This window comes from Vicugna pacos, chromosome 4, assembly GCF_048564905.1.
Source record: "Vicugna pacos chromosome 4, VicPac4, whole genome shotgun sequence".
Lineage (NCBI taxonomy): Eukaryota > Metazoa > Chordata > Mammalia > Artiodactyla > Camelidae > Vicugna > Vicugna pacos.
Genome location: NC_132990.1, coordinates 13,295,370 through 13,315,180, shown reverse-complemented (window position 1 = coordinate 13,315,180; position 19,811 = coordinate 13,295,370). Strand labels below are relative to the sequence as shown.

Sequence of the window (19,811 nt, the reverse complement as noted above, 5' to 3'; positions counted from 1 at the left end):
GGTATTCCTTGCCACTTCAGTTTAAGTACAGTGTTTTCATGGTTTTATTCTAACTTCTTTTTGTTTTCTCAGAATTTCCAGCTGTCATTAATAATGTCAATTTCTCAGACCCATAACTTTTCCAAAAATTAGTAATAATTTTACAATGTGGTTGTTATAAAAAGTGAGATATTTGGTTCAAAACAGAATACACATAGTAGATTACAGCCAGTAACTCATTTCTTATCACTAGACTAAACTTACAATAATGGTGAAGCTCTAGATTTACAAATTATATAAGAGAAAATCCTAGATGAAACTGAAATTATTTTTGAGAGGCAGAAAAGAATACCAATATTCTATTCTTTTAATATCCTAGCTTTGATTCATGAATCTGAGGCAATCTAAAAATAGGAGGAAAATTAACATTCCTTGAACACATTTCCTCTTACTTGGAGAAGAAGTGACTGAACCCATGAGATACTAGAATGTCCAGTACTCGCATATGCAAAGCTGATCTGCGACATGGCTGAAGTAATACTAATTTCTCTTTGTTTTATACACATAAATAGTCACATCATCTAGCATTTTATTCTGTATTAATTTCCAAAGAAATTAACAACTTGCTTAGAATTCATTCTCTCCACAGATATTTATTATACAAAGCTTTTATATGAGATATTTCATGTCATTCGAGACTGGCTATTTCCTCAAAAATGCATAACCTATTATGGAAATTAAAAAAAAATAAGGAAGCAAGTGAATAAAATACCAGACGGCAGAGATAGTAATATATGGAAATAGCACTTCAGAATGAGGAAGTCCATAAATCCAAATCCCAGTGAAATAGATAGAACCAGTGAAAAGTATTTGAAAAAATTTAAAAAGGCTCTGGAAAGTGTCCTAAAGGCATAGAGTAAATGAATAAACATTTATTCAAGACAGTCTAGGAAATCTTGGTGAGAATAGTGAGCATCGGTGGCACTTGAGCTATGAGCTGGTCCCACTCCCCTTACCCCACCAACCAGTGGAACAGAAGCTCCATTCGAAGCACATGTTGGCAAGAAGATGTGCTTAGAGTCTCCTCAGGTCCAGTCAAGGATTACGGTATCTTTTTGGGGGAGACAAACTACTACCATATCTCATTCTTCATCTCGAGTTGCAGAAGCTATATTCCAGGTAAGTATAACTGAGACACTAGAACTCCCACCTTCTACCTGCCACTCACTCATAGTTTGAAGCTTTACCTCAGGCACAGCAAGACGTCTGGGGCCTTGATTGCCCTCAGTTCTATTCACTCATAGGGCAGAGATCTCACACTTGGAGAAACAGTCTAAGAAGACCAGAGGCTACTACCCCCATTAGCACCCTGCTCATCAAGTAGAGGTGTCCATCTGACAGAAGTAAACCTCCAACGCTATACTCAACTTCAGAGCAGGGACTCAAGCATTTGGCTCAGACACAAAGGGAACAAAGCAAAAAAACACAGCAAAACAGAACCTGCACCAAAACTGAAACAGAGAGATCCAGTGCTGTCCACAAAGGAAATGACTTCAAGGAGAAAAGAGTGAGAGGAAGTTGAAACCTAAGAGTGCTCTCCAAAACAATGGAGATGTCGGTAACAAGTAATTAAGAGGATGCTGTTAGTCAAACAAGAGCAAAGGGCTAAATTAAGGCAGTTTACCAGAGAGAATAACCAGACGAAAGCATTCAGGAGAGAAGAATTCAAGAAAGGTACTCAGGAATGGTAACACACACACACACACACACACACACACACACACACACACTCTCAGACAGAAACATTATTCAGCCATAAAAAAGAAAGAAATCCTGTCTTCTGTGGCAACATGGGTGGACATTGAGGGCACTAAACTAAGTGAAATTAATCAGACAAAGAAAGACAAATACTATTGTTATCATTTCTTCTGGAATCTGAAAAATCTGAACTCACAGAAATATAGCAGAATGGTTGTTCCTAAATGCTAGGGGTAGGAGAAATGGGGAGATGTTGGTTAAAAGATATAAAGGTATTCTTCCAACTATAAGATGAATACATTCTGCTTATCGAATGCACAGCATTATCACTATAATAAATAGTACAGTATTACATATCTAAACATTGTTAAGACAGTAGATTTTAAATGTTTTACCACAAAAAAAGGCAATTATGTGGGGTGAAGGATGTTAACCAATCTTATTATGGTAAACACTTCACAGTACTATAAATATGTATATAAGATTATCATGTTACACCTCTTAAGCTTACATAAGTTATATGTCAATAATATCTCAATAAAATTGGGAGAAAAAGAGAAAGAAGAGCCATTCTGAAATCATAACAAACTACAAAGGATGGACTCAAAAACCAGCCCTTGCAAAGAAGTTTGAATTTAACTGGATAAGACTACTACAGAAAAACACAGTGATGAGCTGAAAATCAGTGGAGACAAACAGCTTAGTACAGTGTCAACAGCAGCAAAGTGTTTAACAGAGATTGAAGAAAAAAGACAGTAATGTGAGCCCTGATAAGGCCAATGCAATCCTTGGGTGACTGTGTGCAAGCCATGGCTATATCCTCCGAAGACAGACAACAAGGGCTTCAAAATGCAGAGGAAACAGAACTCACTTAAAAATGTTCAGCCAAGTCACTAAACAAACAAATAACCAACCAACCAAACAAACAAACAATAAATGATAAAAACACTGGGGTGTGTGTTTCAGTATCCAAAATTGCTACAATATATTATCTTAAATGTTTAATTTTCAGCAAAAAAAAAAAAAATACAGAATGTGCAAAGGAACAGGAAATTATAATCCACATACAGGAGAAAAAAAAACAGGAGTAGAAGCTGCCTATAAAAAGGCCCTGATGTTATAATCAATAGATAAATACTTTAAATAATCAATTATAAATATATTCAAAGAACTATACAAAACCATGCTTAAGTAAATAAACTATGATTATCATCTCATAAAGTAGAGAATATCAATAAAAAGTCAAATATCATTTAAAAATGAAAATTAAACTAAAAAAATATACTAAATGAAATGAAAAGTCTACTAGAGGAAGTCAAGAGTAGATGTACCCTGCCCCTCCTCCCAAAAAAATCAACAAACTTGCAGACAGATGAATGGACACATTTCAAAGAACACAGACACACACACAAAAAAAAGAAAAAATGAACAATGCGCCAGAAAAATGTGACATCATTAAATACACCAAAGTATGCGTAATGGAAATAGCAAAATGAGAGGAGAGGAAGGAGCAGAAGAAATGCTTGTAGAAATAATGAATGAAAACTTCAAAAATTTGATGAAAAATATTAATCTACATATCGAAGATATTCAACTAACCACAAGTAGAACAAATGTAAAGAGATCCATATCTAGCCACACTATGGTAAAAATGCTGAAAGTCAAAGCAAAAGTGAAAATCATGAAAGCAGCAAGAGGAAACCAATTCTTCTTGTACAAGAAAACCTCAATAAGAGCAACAGCTGACTTCTCTTCAGAAACAATGCAAGTGAGAAGAGAATGGGGTAACATATTAAAAATCCTATTTTTTAAACTTGTTATTTATAAAACATAATCAGTTAAACTATCCTTCAAAAATGAGGATGAAGTAAAAACATTCCCACATAAACAAAACCGATACAATTTTTTGCCAGCACACCCACCTGTTAAAAAATATTAAAAGATATCCTTTAGGGTAAAAACACATGACCTTAGGCAATAATTTGCAACAAGAGTTAAAAAAAGATAACCAGAAACAGTAATTATGTAATCATAAAAGGAAATATAAATGCATACTTTTTCTTATTTCTTCTCTGGAGTGATTTAAAAAGTAACTGTATAAAATAAAATAAATAGAACAAGATAATTGTATTGTTGAACCTATAACATATACAAAAATGTAATATATTTGATGAAAATATATATCACAAATGATACAGTGGAAGCAAGTCATCTTGGAGTAAGAAAATGACACAAGATGGCATGAATCAACAAGAATAAAGAAAATTATGTATTTAGCAAATAAAGTTATGCACTTGCTCTCCTTGATTTTCTCAACTTTTTAAAAAGATAATATTATATAGTGATATTATAAAAATGTGTATTTGCATTTTTGTAGCAGATATAGGTATAATAATATAATAGCATAAAAAGGGTGAAGAGGTAAAATAATTGTATAAGAATAACTTTTCTACACCACACTGGAATTAAGTTAGTATAAATTTGAAGTACACTAAAAGATAAGATGTATATGGTAAGCCATAGAGGAACCACAAAGAAAAAAAGCTTTAAAAATATAGTGAAAAAATCCTTCACAAAGTTAAATGCTACATTAGAAAACATTCATTTAATGGAAAAGAAATGAGTAAAGAAAGATTAGAGATGGGATAAACATGAGACATGTGGAAAGCAAAATTAACATGGCAGCCATAAATCTAACATCAATAGGATTATTAAATGCGAATGGTCTGAACAATGCAAACAAAACGTAGAATTTGTCAGAGAGGATTAAAGACTTATCTCCATGTGTCTATTGGAGACACATTTTAAATGCAATGTTACAAATTGGTTGACAGTAAAAGAATGGGAAAAGAGATAGCATACAAACAGAAAACGTATGAAAGCTCAAGGGGTTATACTCATATCGTATAAAACAGACTTTAAAACTAAAAATGCTATTACAGGTTAGAGAGTGTTTTCAAATGATAAAACAGTCAATCTACAAGATACAACTCAATAAACATATGGTTTCCCAACAACAGAGCCTCAGAAGGCACAAAGCAAAAACTGAGAGCACTCAAGGGAGAAATAATTCAATTCAATCATAAAGTCAGAGACTTCAACACTCCTCTTTAAATAATGGATAGAACCATCAGTCAAAGGATCAAACAGAAAATAGAAGACTTTAAAAACATCACAGAACAACCAGAACTAACAAGCATCCACAGAGCCTCTACCTCACAACAGCAGACCACATATTCTCCTCACGGGGAACATTCTATGTAACAGACCATCTAGTAGGCCACAGAACAATCTTCAATTAATGTGAAAGTAATATAATCCTGCAAATTTGTCTTCTGAACATTATTAAGTGAAATCATAAATCAATGAAGAAATTTTGGAATACACAAATAGGTGGTAATGAAACAATACACACTTCTAAATAAACAATGGGTTAAAACAAAATCACAAAGGAAATGAAAAATACATTCAGGTAAACAAAAATGAAAACATAATACATACAATCTCATTGGGTGCAAGTAAGGCAGTGCTTTGTAGCTTGAAATGTTTGTATTAAGAAAAAGGAAACATCTCAAGGAATTTAGAAGTTGATAACAGCAGACATTATTTTCAACCTTAGAGAAACAAAAATGATTACATACTACTACTTTGAATAACTGTGGGCCAACAAATTACATAGCTTTGATGAAATAGATAAGTTCCTAGAAAAATACACTCTACCAAAATTGATTCAAGAAGAAATAGAAAATCTGAATAGACTTATAACACAGAGATTGAATTAGTAGTAAAAATATTTCCCACAGAAAAGCCCAGGTCCAGATGGCTTCAATGGTAAATTCTATCAAACATTTAAAGGAAAACAAACAAACAGAACAGTAGTTCTTCACACACTCTTACCAAAACAAAAAATTAGAAGAGGAAATATCATTTTCCAACTCATTCTGTGAGGCTAGTATTTCTCTCGTACTAAAACCAGAAAAACACATCACAAGAAAACTGCAGACTAAATTCTGTTATTAATACAGACACAAAAAAACTCAATAAAATTTCACCAAACCAAATCCAATGACATATAAAATGGGATATAGATATATACACACACACACATACATATAATCAAGTGGCACTTATCAGAGAAATGAAATGTTGACTCAATATCAAATATCAACTAATGTAACATGCTATATAACTAGGATAAAAGTCACATGATCATCTCAATAAATCACGGCTCTCTTTCTCATGCTTTAAGAGAGCACTAGAGATGCATCACACCAAGTCCCAGATTGCAGGAGGGAGAAATCAGAACATGGCACTGCTTTTAAGGATGCATCTTGAAATCCACATACTCATCTTCTGCTTATCCAATTTGTGAAACTAATTGCAGGACATGAAAGTTCTGTAATGAGTTTGGAGAACTGAGTCTTTAACTGGGCAGCAAAGTTGGGAGGCCATCAGCAGTCCAAGCCCCAGCTAATAACTGACATTCCTTTAGAAAAGAACATGGTAACTAACAGAGTGAATGGGCTGACAAGAGAAATGACACCACAGGGAAAAAGGAAACTGCTATTAAAGATATGAGCAGGTTTGCAAGAAAGGAAATCTCAGGGACATCATCAGGAAGCTGCAGTCAGACTAATTAGACTACTGAGGTTGAACACCTATAATCAGTCAAAGTTCTGACATCAAAATAGAATTAGAAATTGACTCCAAAATTTTTAATTAAAGCTATATGAATTTCAATTACCAGACTGTATAATGGCTTCCTCAGTTCCTTCTATCCCAGAAAAATGATCTAAGTATTAAGCAAATGTGATTATAAATATGTAGGCATTTACAGCCCTACTCTAAAGAAGTGTTTTACATTAAGAATGGGAAAAAACAATGTGATCTGTCTACCTACGTACCTACCTAATCATATGAAACTAAGGACATTTGATGTTTGGGATACAGTGAACTGGAGTCAGATCACAGCAGGCCTATTTAGAATATCAGAGAATAAATAATCCAAAAGTTGATAACTGTAAGGTGCTATATTCTTTCTTTCCTAGACTTAACATTCCATAAGCAGAAAAGTACCCATTCTAGCTGGCAATAACCAGAGACTCCAGAGGCCATACACACAGAGGAATGAAGCCTTAACATTTATTTAAGTGCAAATGATCAAATAGCTTGCGTGTATTAATCAGTTGAACCTTTCTCTACCAGGTTGGAACAACTATCATCTCCATTACATTGTTGAGGCAATTGAAAAACAAAGAAATTAAGTGAATTCCCTAAAGTCACACAGCACCAGCCTGCAAATGATGGAGACAGGACCCAACCTGGATTGGCCTCAGAGCCTTCTCTCCCAAGTATTTCACTACACAGCCTACCCTGGTAATTTGAACATCCAGGAAAATCAGGGCTTTTTGTTGTTGTTGTTATGGAAATCAAGGAAAAGAATCATCTGAGGAAAGGTGTAGTCAAGAGTTTATAATGTTACAAAAAGATAAAAGATTGAAATATTTCTATTGTAAGTGGCAACAAGGGAGTCACAGGTGACATAACAAAGCTGGGTGATCTCAAATCACATACAGGTAGCACATTAATTACATGAAGGAAGACATTTTGATTTCAATAAATAATCCTGAAAGTGAGAAGAGATACAGAGACAAAGAGACAGAGAAAGACAGAGAAAATACAGAGAAAGCTCAAGGGTATGAGTAGGGTATTAACATAGGATTAAATAAAATATTTTTTAACATGGGTGAAATGTCATTTGAAAATGCAGATGGTATGGAAATTTCAGTTGGTGGGAGAAGGTTGCAGTTACTGGAAAGAAACGTGGGATGGACAATATTACAAGCAACTCCCAATTTAATCATTGTCATGTTTATTCTGCCTACTTAAATCCTTTACTGCTCAGTCAAGGGTGATAATATCTGCTTATTTATTTATTAAATAATATTAACAGATCCACATGTATACCTCCCAAGACCAAACACATTTAATATATAGCACTTATTTCTCTTTTAAATCTGGATATTTCTCTCTTGGTAACCTTTGTCACTATAGTCTGGAAAGCAGTAAATTTAGGACTTCCTCCACCTTTCTCCCATGTTGGGTCTAGTTTTTCACGGAACTTATTGCTATGTACTTTCTTATCTTTCTCCTACTTTGCTTAATCAAATCTCACGTCAGCTACTAAGAAACAGTCCAGTGGAGGTACTTTTTGAGCTCAGGTGTTGGAAACTATCCCTATTTTACCTTGAAATGTCATAAAATTGGGGGCTTGGAATAGGATTTCTAGAGTAAAATTCATTTTCTCTTAGAATTTAAAAGGCACAATCCACAAACATTGTTATTTAGAGGACAGATGTGAATGTTTATTCTCTTCCACTGTATACAATTTATTTTAACTCTATGCAAAATTTTAGAGTATTTTTCCTGTATTACTAACATTCATGAAAAATCTCATTAGTATGTTACTCTTTTACTGAGACAGAAATCAAAACTTCTAAAGAACTTCTCACATTCTAGATAATGTTTTCTATTATTCATTTCTTTCTTTCCTACTATCTGATTTTTTCTTTCTTGTTGAAATTATGATTAACACAGAATTTATTCTCAAATTATTTGAACCCTTTCATCTAATTGTTGATCTTCTGGTTTTGGGTGTTGCTTTCAGGAAGATTTCTTTCATTTTCTTTTTCAGCACTGCAATTATTGTTATATGTCATTTGGCTAATATATTTTTACTTTTCAAAAGGTCTGTCTTCCCTCTTAGCATTTCTTTTTATTTTAATGGGTGGTCTAGCATCTATGATGTCTTTGGAGATGCTGATTTTATTTGATTTGTTAAGTATTGATACAAGGATTCATCTGCACATAGTTTAATAAGAAAACTGATTCTGAATGATGTGTTATGTAACAACAAGCAATCTCTATAGACTGAATTATTCTACTATCAACTGAATAAGAGCTACATTTCCCAGAACTTCCTTCCCTGTCCTATCCCAAGGAAATATAACTGGTCAAAATAACTAGTTTCAGATTGGGAAGGCAGACAAAAAGCAAGAGATGGTACTCTCTGAATGCTGATCTTGTTATACCTGTTAACAGATGCAGATATGCCTAATGGATGAAAGCTTGTCTTTGATCTCCACCACTGTGTGTACAGATCTTCTGGCAGACAGCTAAGCTTCCTGCAAAAGTGTCCTCCTGCTTGTCACAAGACACTTAGCTGTGGATCTCAGAGGCAACAACTTCCTCTAGACTGCTCTTTCAGCTCCCCCTGGCTGGTTTTACTTCTGTGATTAAAGTGGCCTCAAATGACACAATAAAGCAATGGGACTTAGTGGATATCAATGAGACTTTCTACTGAAAAACAGCAGAAAACACATTCTTTTCAAGTCCACGTGGAATGTTCTCCAGGAAAGGATCATATGTAAGATTACAAAAAACGTCTCAACATATTTAAGAGAATAGAAATCATAGCAAGCATGTTTTTCAACCAGAACAGTATGAAACAATAAATCAATTACAGAAAGATGCGAGAAGCATGAACACATGGAGACTACACAATATGCTACTTATATCAGAATATTGTTAGTTTTAATTTTTTCTAGCTAAGGTGTTCCATGAAATTAAAAATCTCTATGGAAAAAAGTCTCCACATACAACATAAATACCTAACACTAAAGCATGGTATATCAATTTGCCAATAGTGAAACATGCTCTCTTTGTTCTCCTTTCAGATTAGAAACATTAAAACGACTGCCAACATCGTATGTTTCAAGCATGTTAGAAAAGGCTAGGACATGGAACAAGTGAAGCCAAAAATAGAGGAGAGTAAATATATGAGGAGTTTTCTCTCAGTCATCTACCACCTCCTGCTACTGACTGGCTCTTCTCCACGTGGTGAGTCATGGAACTTTATGCTGAGGACCCCATGCCCACCTTTATCTATTCAAGCCACTAGCAAGAAAAATGAGACAATGCCTCCATGAGGACACATGCTTATATCTAAAAAAAAAAGTCCTGTCTCAGAGTGATAAACCCTCCACGTATCTATGGCACCTTCTGCATATACACAGAAGGGAGACCAGAGAGAGATCTAACTATCCACACAACCCTAGTCATCTAGGACCTAAAAACTGCCTTAAGTCAGAGCAGATTCCCCAGTCCACACACATATCCATCAGAAAAGGTTAAACACTGATTTGCTCAAAATGTTGGACCATAAACTCTGATCAACTGTTTCAATATCTACTATTTTTGACCCAAGGTCCATACACAATGAAAATTAAGAAACTTGCAAATAAGCAGGAAAATGAGGTGAACAGCTAAGGGAAAAATCAATATACATATTTGTTGGCAATTTGGATACTAAACGTTTGGGTTGTATTTTACCCTACTTTTTAGATATTACAAATGAAGCTTTTGTGACCATTCTTGGGATTGTAGCGTAAGTGTACTGTTTTGTGTCCCCACAAAATTCTTATGTTGAAACATGAACCCCAATCATGATGCTGTTTGGGGGTGGGGCCTTTGGGAGGTGGTTAGGTTTCCATGAGGTCATGAGGCTGGAGTCCGTAATGGGATTAATGTCCTTAAAAGAAGAGGAGGAGACAGGAGCCCTCTCTTTACTGTATGAAATACAATGAGAGGACAGCTGTCTGCAACCAGGAAGAGGGTCCTCACCAGACCCCAGTCACACTGCCCATCTTGATCTCAGATTTCCCAGCCTCCAGAACTATGAGAAATAAATATTTACTTTTGATCCCACCCAGTTGATGGTATTTTTGTTACAGCACACTGACCTGACTAAGGCAAGTATATTTTGAGGTAGTAAAAATGTTTCATACTTTGATTATAGATTTGGTTACTCAGATGTATACTTTCATCAAAACTCATTAATCGACACACTTGAAATATCTGATTTTATTTTATACATTATACCTTTAAGTAGTTGATCCAAAAATTTATTTTTTTAAGCATCAAGAATAAAATATTTATAGCGTTTTAAAAAAGTTAAAGCTTTCATTGAAATAGGAAAGGGCCAATAATAAAATAGAAACTTTGACAAAGAAAGGAAATAGAAACATGTTTAAACCCATGAAAATGTTTAATGTAACTCACAGGAGAGATCTTTTTTCATTTATCAGTTTAGCAAAGAGTGATCCATAACATAATGGAGGGGAGGCTGTGAACCTCAGTCTTGCATTTATAGTGCAAATAAAATGGTGCCAACCTATACACAGAGGAATTCAGCAATATTAATCAAGATGTACAATGTGTATAGCCATTGTTTTCCAGTAAAATAACTGGTGACACTCATGTCCTCATGTATCTTACATAAAAATGGAGAAGTAGGGGACAAAGAGAGTTGGAGGGGAATATTTTATATACATATTATGTATATATTCTTTATATAACTCTACCACATATAGTTACATGAAGAGTTGAAAAGAGAAGAGAATTGAAAAGTCTAGGAAGTGCTGCTTGAGATCAAATGATGAGAGAAAAGTCCTTTTTGAGGAGACTTTCAAGCAGTGATACAAACGAAGTCAGGAATGAGTTAGTTTCTAGTTTGATGGGAATAGAATGTTACAGGGATAGAAAGAGCTTAACTCATTCAATAATTAATCGGGAGTGCAGTGTGCTGGATACCATAAAGCAAGATATAATATGGAAGATGAAATGAGACATATTACCCATGGATTAGGTCATGTTGGGACTCCCAGGTCTTGATAAGGATATTATTTCTAACACGACAAAAACATTTTGGACGACTCTGAGTCAGACTGATTTTAAGTGGATCTCTCCAGCCTGTAGAGAAAAGATCAAAGAAAGTTAAAAGTGGAGGCAAGATCAATTAGAAGGTTATTGATTTATTCTGGAAAGCAAACATGTTGGTCTAGGATGGCACGGTACTGAAAGAAGACGTAAGACGTGATTGGTTTCAGATATGTTATAAATGTACTGCAGACCTGATATGGTGACAGATTGGATACAGTTTATGAGAGAGAGTAAGAAAGGAGTTTAAAATAGTATCAAGCAATTTTTTTCTAGAAAAACTTGTGGCTCCACTTATTAAGTGGGCTTTGTAGGGAGAAACAAGAGTTGAATTTTATGCATGGTAACTTTAAGTGCTTATTATAGATCCAAGTCATGATGTGCAATGAATGGCTTGATATATGAATGATTACTTCAAGGGAGAAATATTTAAAGTGGTGGAGCTATGAGGGATCACCCAGTGAAGATCGGGACTTAAGAGGAGAAAATATTTCATTTGCAGAAGTCTGGGGTATTGCACCATTTTGAAGGAAAGAATAAAAACAGAATCCAGCAAAAGAGACTGAGGAGGAATGGTCAAAAGTTGAGGAAGAAACATGAGAATATGATATCCTGGTAATTGAGGTAAGAAACACTTTTTTTTAAAGTTGTCTCTTTGTTTTAACACAGGGAGTGATCAGTTGTCTCCAGACACTGCTGAGGAGTGGAGTAACATCAGCCCTTGCCATCTGTGGGTTACCACTGACTTGCCATGAGCTGTTTCAGAACAGTGACAGAGACAAGCTCTTGACTAGAGTGGGCTGAGGAGAAAATGGAAGGTAGAATAAGCAAATACAGACGTCTTCCAGTGAGCTTGGCTTTCAAATATAGCAAGTAAGAGTCAAGAAATCAGGCAGAAGCCAAAGAGTGGTTTGATATAAAGGAATGCTCTTCTAAATCTGTATTCTGATTAGAATGATCCAGCAGAGGCGAAACTGGTGTGCAGAAGAGCGAGGGCTGCTCCTGTGACTGAGGGCTTGACTGGGCACAAGGGGGCGCCATTCACGGGGCAAGGAGGGGGGGGGTCTTCTGTCTCACTGAGCCTGGGCTGCCAGGACACACCGCCACAGGCCATGCAGCTGCAAAAACAGACATTCACATTCTCAAATCGCCGGTCACTGCAAGCCTGAGATCAGGATGCTGCAAGGTTGCTTTCCGGGGAGATTTCCAGCTTGCAGATACCCACCTCCTTCCTGTGCCCTTATATGACAGAGAGAGTGAAAAAGGGAGGTTTAGGGAGGGAAGAAGGGTGAGAGAGGGAGGGAGGGAGGATGGCTGATCTCTGGTGTCTCCTCTAAGAGCACTAAATTCACCATAAGAGCCCTACACTCATGATCTCACCTCAACTAAACTGCGTCCCCAAAGCCCCATCTCTAAATACTACAACACTGAGGGTTAGGATTTCCACGTATGAATTTGGGGAGAACAGAATTCAGCCCGTAGTATATTGAGAAAAGCACAGGCAGAAGGTTTGGGGATATATGCCCTTAAGTTGACAGATTCAGTAAAGTGGATTATTTTTATGAATATGATTGCACATTCTTATTTTGATATATACTAAAGCCATTTTTATTTTCTTCCCTTTGCTCAAGTTCAAGAACTTCTTTCCTCATTCGGGCAATGAGGTAATCCATGGAGAGTAAGGGCCTGGTAAATATTAAGCTATATGTTTTTTCAATTGATGTTATCCCTCTCTGTCAACAAACTTTAAAAAAGAGCAATTATATAAGCACTAGGTTTAAGGCAAGGAAAATCAAAAAATAAATGATTTATTTTTGAACCCTACAATAAACTTCCTGAAAACTGTTGGAACAAGATCTTAAAAGCTACATTTCAACTGTTAGAACCATTTGCTTAAGAGTATAGGGAAAACCATGAACATTAAAAGGGGTATATAAGTAGATGGAAAAAAAAAACTGAACAAAAAAGACTTCAACATTCACAAGAGGAAAATTTACAGGTTTCTGAACTACTAGATGTTACCCAGAAACAAGGGTTATAAGCAGCTAATGCCACAGGGACAGCGGAAGACCTGCCCATGCATTTCAGGATGACTTAGATCTGAGCGGGGTCTAGCAAGGGAAGAACAGAGCCGCAGACGGGCACGCAGATCAGCCCTCACACCACGCTGCGCTGCAGGCCTTCTGGCAACACACATGTCACCCTGTGAGATGCGAATGCTGATTCCTTTAACAGAGAGTGAGTATAAGCTTGATGTGCCTGAGTTTCCCATGAATTAGCAAAATTATTCCACCAGCCAAGTTAGTTTCAGTTACAGGAAATCAGGATTATATATGCTCACACATGAAATTTATGTGTTTTTTTTTTAATCATTTCTCAGCTACTGTAAAGACAACAATAATGCTTGAAGGATTGGATAGTTTCTTATAAACTTCCATTTGACTCAAGATTGGAACTCCTGTACCTGATACACACAATCTCCCAAACACACTTCTCATTTTGACTTATTCCTTTGTGGACGCAGGCTTCTGCCTTCTTTCTCAACATCTAATTGCTGTTCAGTATTGACCTGTCCATGGGCTAAAGCCCTTTTATCTCTGTGTCAGCCAGTTGGTTAGGATTCCTTCCTAGTTTTCCTTGAACTGCTGCATCAGTGATACACATTCAGCTAGAAGCAACGGGAGCCAACTGAAAAGAGCTATAATCGATACAGATAATATTTACTAAGAGGTCTGAAGGTTGACTGAGTGTTAATCACTTATTAATATTACCAAGAAACTAAGCATTTTCCAGATTCCATCTGGACCATAATAGCTGTTGATTTTTTAATCAATAAGATTTTCAACTCAGGATCACAAGATAGCTGTTTTAATTCCAGACAATTGAGCCATTATAAGGTGGAAAGAAAGGAAAAGGAATGGGGCCAGTGAAGAATTCTCTAGCATCTGCCTGTTAGAATTTGGCAAAGCCTATCCCAGAACTTTCCCACTGGATTTCCCTTTATGTTTCATTGGCCACAGGTAGGTTAAATAATGATCCCCAACCTTCAGGAGTATTAAGAAAAAAGCTATCTTTCCCAGAGAATGCTACATTAGTTTTGAACAAAATCAGAATTCCATATGCTTGGACAGCAAGGAAGACTGTATCCATCCTGTTTGTGATGAACTCTAAAGATTCTGTTTCTTGTTTTCCCAACAGAAAGTTACATCCATTTCCTTCATTCTAAAAGACTGCAATTTGAACTAGTGTTCCAAAGGAACTCGTACAATATCTTCTGTGTTTATGCGTGCTGAGAAATGCTTCTTTTCTTTTCAGAATTCAACATGCTAGCCTAAGGAAAATGACGACATGAAGCAAATCAGAATAGGACTGTCTCCTTCCCAAACTGCCACCATTTCGTTCAGAAGTAAATCCCTCCAGATCACACCACTTACCAAGACAATACCTCCGGTTTCCAGACGTACATTAACGCTTTAATGTTCACATGCTTATGAAATACATGACTCAGATGATTGCCGACAATTTCAATGAATTCTTTCATCTGAAAAAACTCACTGACAATACCAAAAAAAAAAAGAACCCTGATTTTCCTTTGCACTGAGAAATGCCTCTTAAATTCTGGAAACCATAATTTTCCATTTTGGCTTACAACATCAAGATAAGAGTTATTTTTGCTCCACTGTCTTGAAGAAACAGTGTACTAACATCATCTAACACAACGTATGAAGGATGTGCTGTCAACTTAAATGTGTGAAAAAATTAGATTGTGCATGTTCATTAAATGCCATATTGTAAAATAAGAAGATGGTACCATTTATATGTGTACTGAGACTATAGATAACATGCCACCTTAAGTTTTATTAAAATCAACGACCTTTTACCAAGTTTTGCTGAAAAAGCAAGAAAGACAATCAGCTAGTGAGTGATTCGAAAACAATATTTTACTGCTTCATAAGTCTTTCCTAAAATCAGCCCATATCCAGGTATTTGGGGGAAAGAGATGAAGAAAGTTAGATTATATCATAGAGAACTTACATAGTCAGTGAACAGTTTATCACTGTGCAAATTTTAAAGAGAACAATTTCAAATGAATCATTGCATTCTTAGAGAAGATAATTCTGAGTTCAAATCATTATAATGATTAGTGTGTTGTAAAGCTCAAATGCCAAAGTCTAGAATTCAGCATTAATTAATGTCTAAACCCTCAAAGCTTTTCATTTGTTTTCTTAATATCTCCAATTTCCATCCTCTGGTGAAATTATATCAGTCACAGCACTTTATTCATGAGCGTATATGTTTTGTACCTACATGTTTAGGTTTGGCCGCAAATCCCTAAATAATTTCCTTAGTTCACATCACAATTTCACAGGAACCTCTATAAAGCTCATGAAGTATTATTAGCTTCCACATCCCACTTTCATTACAAATAGTCTTATTCTTTTTCTACCTTCTTTAGTTCTTATTTGCCATCTTTTAGTCCCTCCACACTTTCTAGCAATCCTGAGATTGGCTTGCCCCCGAGATTAGGCAAGCACTAAGGTGCAGAACACTGCCTGAGCCCCTTAACAATTCATTCCAGAAACCAGCCAACCACTGAAAGCACCACCGTCTGTTAAAGCCCCAGGCTCTTACCACCACCTATTCCTCTCCCACACAGCTCCTGCCAGCTCTGTCTTCCCATCTCTATAAAAAAGCCTTCTCCCATTTTATTTTGAGACACTTTTAGATCCTGAGACTGGTGTATTCTGCCCACTACAATACTCTTTATGAATAAAGTTTCTTTAAGTCTGGTTTATTTTTAAATGATGCTAGTGAGCTTGGAAGAGGACCTGCACCTGCGATGTTGGCTGCGGCGTTTTAAGAAACTGGTCCCTTAACTAACTTGTGCTTAGATCCCTGACACACAGAAATATCATACAATAAATGTGTGTTGTTTTAAGCCACTAAGCTTGGAGTAATTTGTCACCCAGCAATGAAAAACCAATAAATGTAGAACTGCACAACATGAACCTGAATCCCAGTATAGATTACAACTTAAGGTTACTTTCTTTTAAATAGAAAAACTTTCTTAAGCACTTAATACATTCCATGTTATTGATTTTTTGTGTATCTTACTTGGTGTTAACTAGGAAAAAACACTTTATTCTCAAAAAGTACTATAGTTAGTATAATGGTCTATAATCACTTACATAGAATTTTATATTAAAAACCTTAAAAATTTAACTATAACTTTCCTCAAAGGCATTTATCATCTGCCAGATGGCAGCTATCTTCTATAACCCATCATCTAACATGAAAAAAGACATATACTAATAAAGCACAATAGACAGAGAGAGGGGAAAGGGAAGGAAAGAAAGTGGGCTGATTTTGAAAATACATAGAATAAGAACATTGGTGTTTGGCTGTGGACCAGACTTAAACCTATCCCAGCATCAAAGTGTTTGGTATGAAATTCTTCCCAGACTTGAGTCACTGAGGTGTATTTCATTCCAATAGTAAGTTCAATACATATACACACACACACACACACACACACACACATATATAAACAAACACACACGTATATAAACAGTCTTCAGAATTTGAGGCTCAAGCTACATATTTTTCCATCTACAACAATCACAAAATTGGAGATGCCTTAGTGTCTACCTAGCACCAGTCTTTTTTTGTTCCTCTAATATCACTCATGCGCTTTAAGAATTGAACAGAAACGCTAAGTGAGGCTTAATTACTTCTGCCCAAAATAATACACCTTTTCTTCTTTACCTGCATGAGAAAGACTAACCAAACTGCCACTCAGCATTGTCTTAGTTTTGGATATGTGATGTCTTCAGACTTTTTTACACTGGAATCCACATTACCATCACAAGCCATGAAAAGAGACTAATTTTAATTTCACACAGGAATTGCAGTTTGTTGTACTCCCCCATATAGCAGTGTTTTCAGAAACCCATGATTTTGCCCAAGTTGTACAAGGCATTTTTAAAACATAAAATGTACAAACACATACATACATAAAAATATATATGTATACATATAAACTTTTATCTATATATAAACTTTAAACATTTGATGTAGAAAAATACCCAGTCATATGAAACAATAATCAAAAAATAAAAAAATAAAAAAATAAAAAAAATAGAAGGTTGGCGTCCTCGGTCTCATCGTGTAAGGAACCTGTTTCATTACGGGGAGTCTTACCTGAGCTCGCGACCCGGCATCCAGGCCTCAGGCCTCCCAATTCCTCTTTCCACTCCTACAATTCAGGTCAAGGGTGTCTCTTCCCAAACGTGGCAAGGATAAACAAAACAAAATAAAACAAAACACTTGTTGTTATTGGTTTCTTGGAACCAAATAGCTTGCCTGTGGTCTCTTTGAACCGGACCAGCCAGAGCAGGACGCCAAGCCCAGCCGCCTCCTGAGGCGCTCGGAGCGGAGCTAACAGCCTGGAGGCGGGCGGCGCGGGGAGAGCTGGGAAGCTCCTCGGGCAGTTAGGGGCGGGGCGGGCGGGCAGGGGCGGGGCCAGGCCCTGCCCAGGTGCGGCTGCTCTACAAGGAGCGAGCTCATTTAAGGCAACAGCTGAGATGACTCTTTCGAGAATAACCTGCTACAAGAGGCAGAGAACCCGGAGGAGGCGTTGGAGATGGAGAACAAGCCCACTGTACGACCTCCAGGGTTCTAGCAAGAGCTGCAGCTGGCTACCGTGTTTAAGAATGTTCTCCTTAGCAGATGTGCACAATTGATCTGGACCAGTTACTAGAATTAGAGTTATTTGGCCAAGCAGGGGGAGCTTTGGAGACACAATAAATACCCTCCCAACGTTTTTGAGCAATTAAATGCCGTAACTAAGGGAAATGGAGAGAAAAAAAATCAAAGGTTTGCTGTTAACAAGTCTAGGTGTGTATCTGAAGATTCTAAGACTGCCAGAAACAATTGATGCCCCCAAAGCCACACTGACAACGTCCAGAACTAGCAATTGAAAACTTTTGGCAAAGGGAGAAGGAACCACGGGAAATATGACCGGTAGAAATCAATGTGCAACTTCTGGCACCTGACAAAGTATCATGACATAAGGGGAAACAAAAAATGAAAACCACCTCCACATACCACAGAGTAAAAAAACTATCCTCTTGACACGGTACTCCTTGTAGAAGACGAAAGGACATCTGTGGGAGTGAAGTCTCTGAAAATTGGGTAACTTTTATGTTTTCAAATATGGTGTCACAAAATCTAGGGCTGAGTGCAGCTTAGAATTGGGCAGATGTGCTAGGATTCCCCTTAGCAAAATCTTAGTATGTCTTGTTCTTCCTTAAATGTACAACATACTACTTTCGTTACGGTCAATGCCTTTAACATCTTTACAATGACTCTGTTTTTTTCTAAAATGGTTAAGAAATAAAAATGAGAAGATATTTGTATGTTTTTATGCCATAAATAACCCTCAAAATTATGTTTGCCTTTTAGAATCCTATGTCACATACACACAAATTTTAGAGGCTTTTTTTTTTATTTAGGAGAAAAAACCTGTTTTCAAAGAAAATCTGTTGTTCAGATTTTTAAAAAGTCCTGAAATGCTATCTAAATAAGATAATTATATTTTATGCCAACAAAGTAAATGTAAAAATAACTCAAAGCTATATAAATAAAATTTACTGTAATAAGTGATTATTCCAGAGACATGTTAAATATATTCAATAGGGATCTTCAATTAATTTTCATTTCTGCAGTAAATTATTATAATGAACAATGTAAAGCTATGAACCACTGTAAATGAAGTTAGATTTGTTTTTAATCTTAAAGAAATGTATTATTTTGAGTGTTTAACTATGATTTGTAATCCTTAGAAATTATATTTTTACTATTTTAATGTACTCTGTTAGCCATAGAACTTTTTTCAAACTGGCAATATACATCATTTTAGGTCTATTAAATGTCTTAATTTTTCAGAGATGAAGAAAGCCTACATTTTTTAAAACTTTTGGATTTTCACTTGTATTCCACCAGAAGTTTTCATGTAAGTTTTAAATATAATTTTTGCTTGAATAAAATTCCCTTTCTAATAGTAATTATAATTGTATTAATAACAAATAATTAACATTTGTTGGTCCCCTGCTATGGGCCCAGCCATGAATTAGATGCTTATAGGAGCAGTTACTTTTAATCATCACAACTCTGTAAGGCAGCTAATTTATAGTTACTATTTTATTAATTGAAAAATTTTGGCTGATAAAAGTAAGAGAAGTCCAAGGTTTTGAAGCTGGTAAGTGGAAGACCCAGATCTGCTTGGAACAAACAAC

At 36.0% G+C, this 19,811-nt stretch overlaps 1 long non-coding RNA gene across 1 annotated transcript in view; it reads right to left on the bottom strand.

The window, feature by feature from the left end:
• LOC116279944 (uncharacterized) overlaps positions 1 to 17,933 on the bottom strand; it is a 541,851-nt gene extending 523,918 nt beyond the window's left edge. The window contains exon 1 of the long non-coding RNA XR_012071882.1: positions 17,716 to 17,933. This is a non-coding gene — a long non-coding RNA (uncharacterized lncRNA). The remainder of the gene's footprint in view (positions 1 to 17,715) is intronic.
• Between the last annotated feature and the right edge of the window lie 1,878 nt (positions 17,934 to 19,811).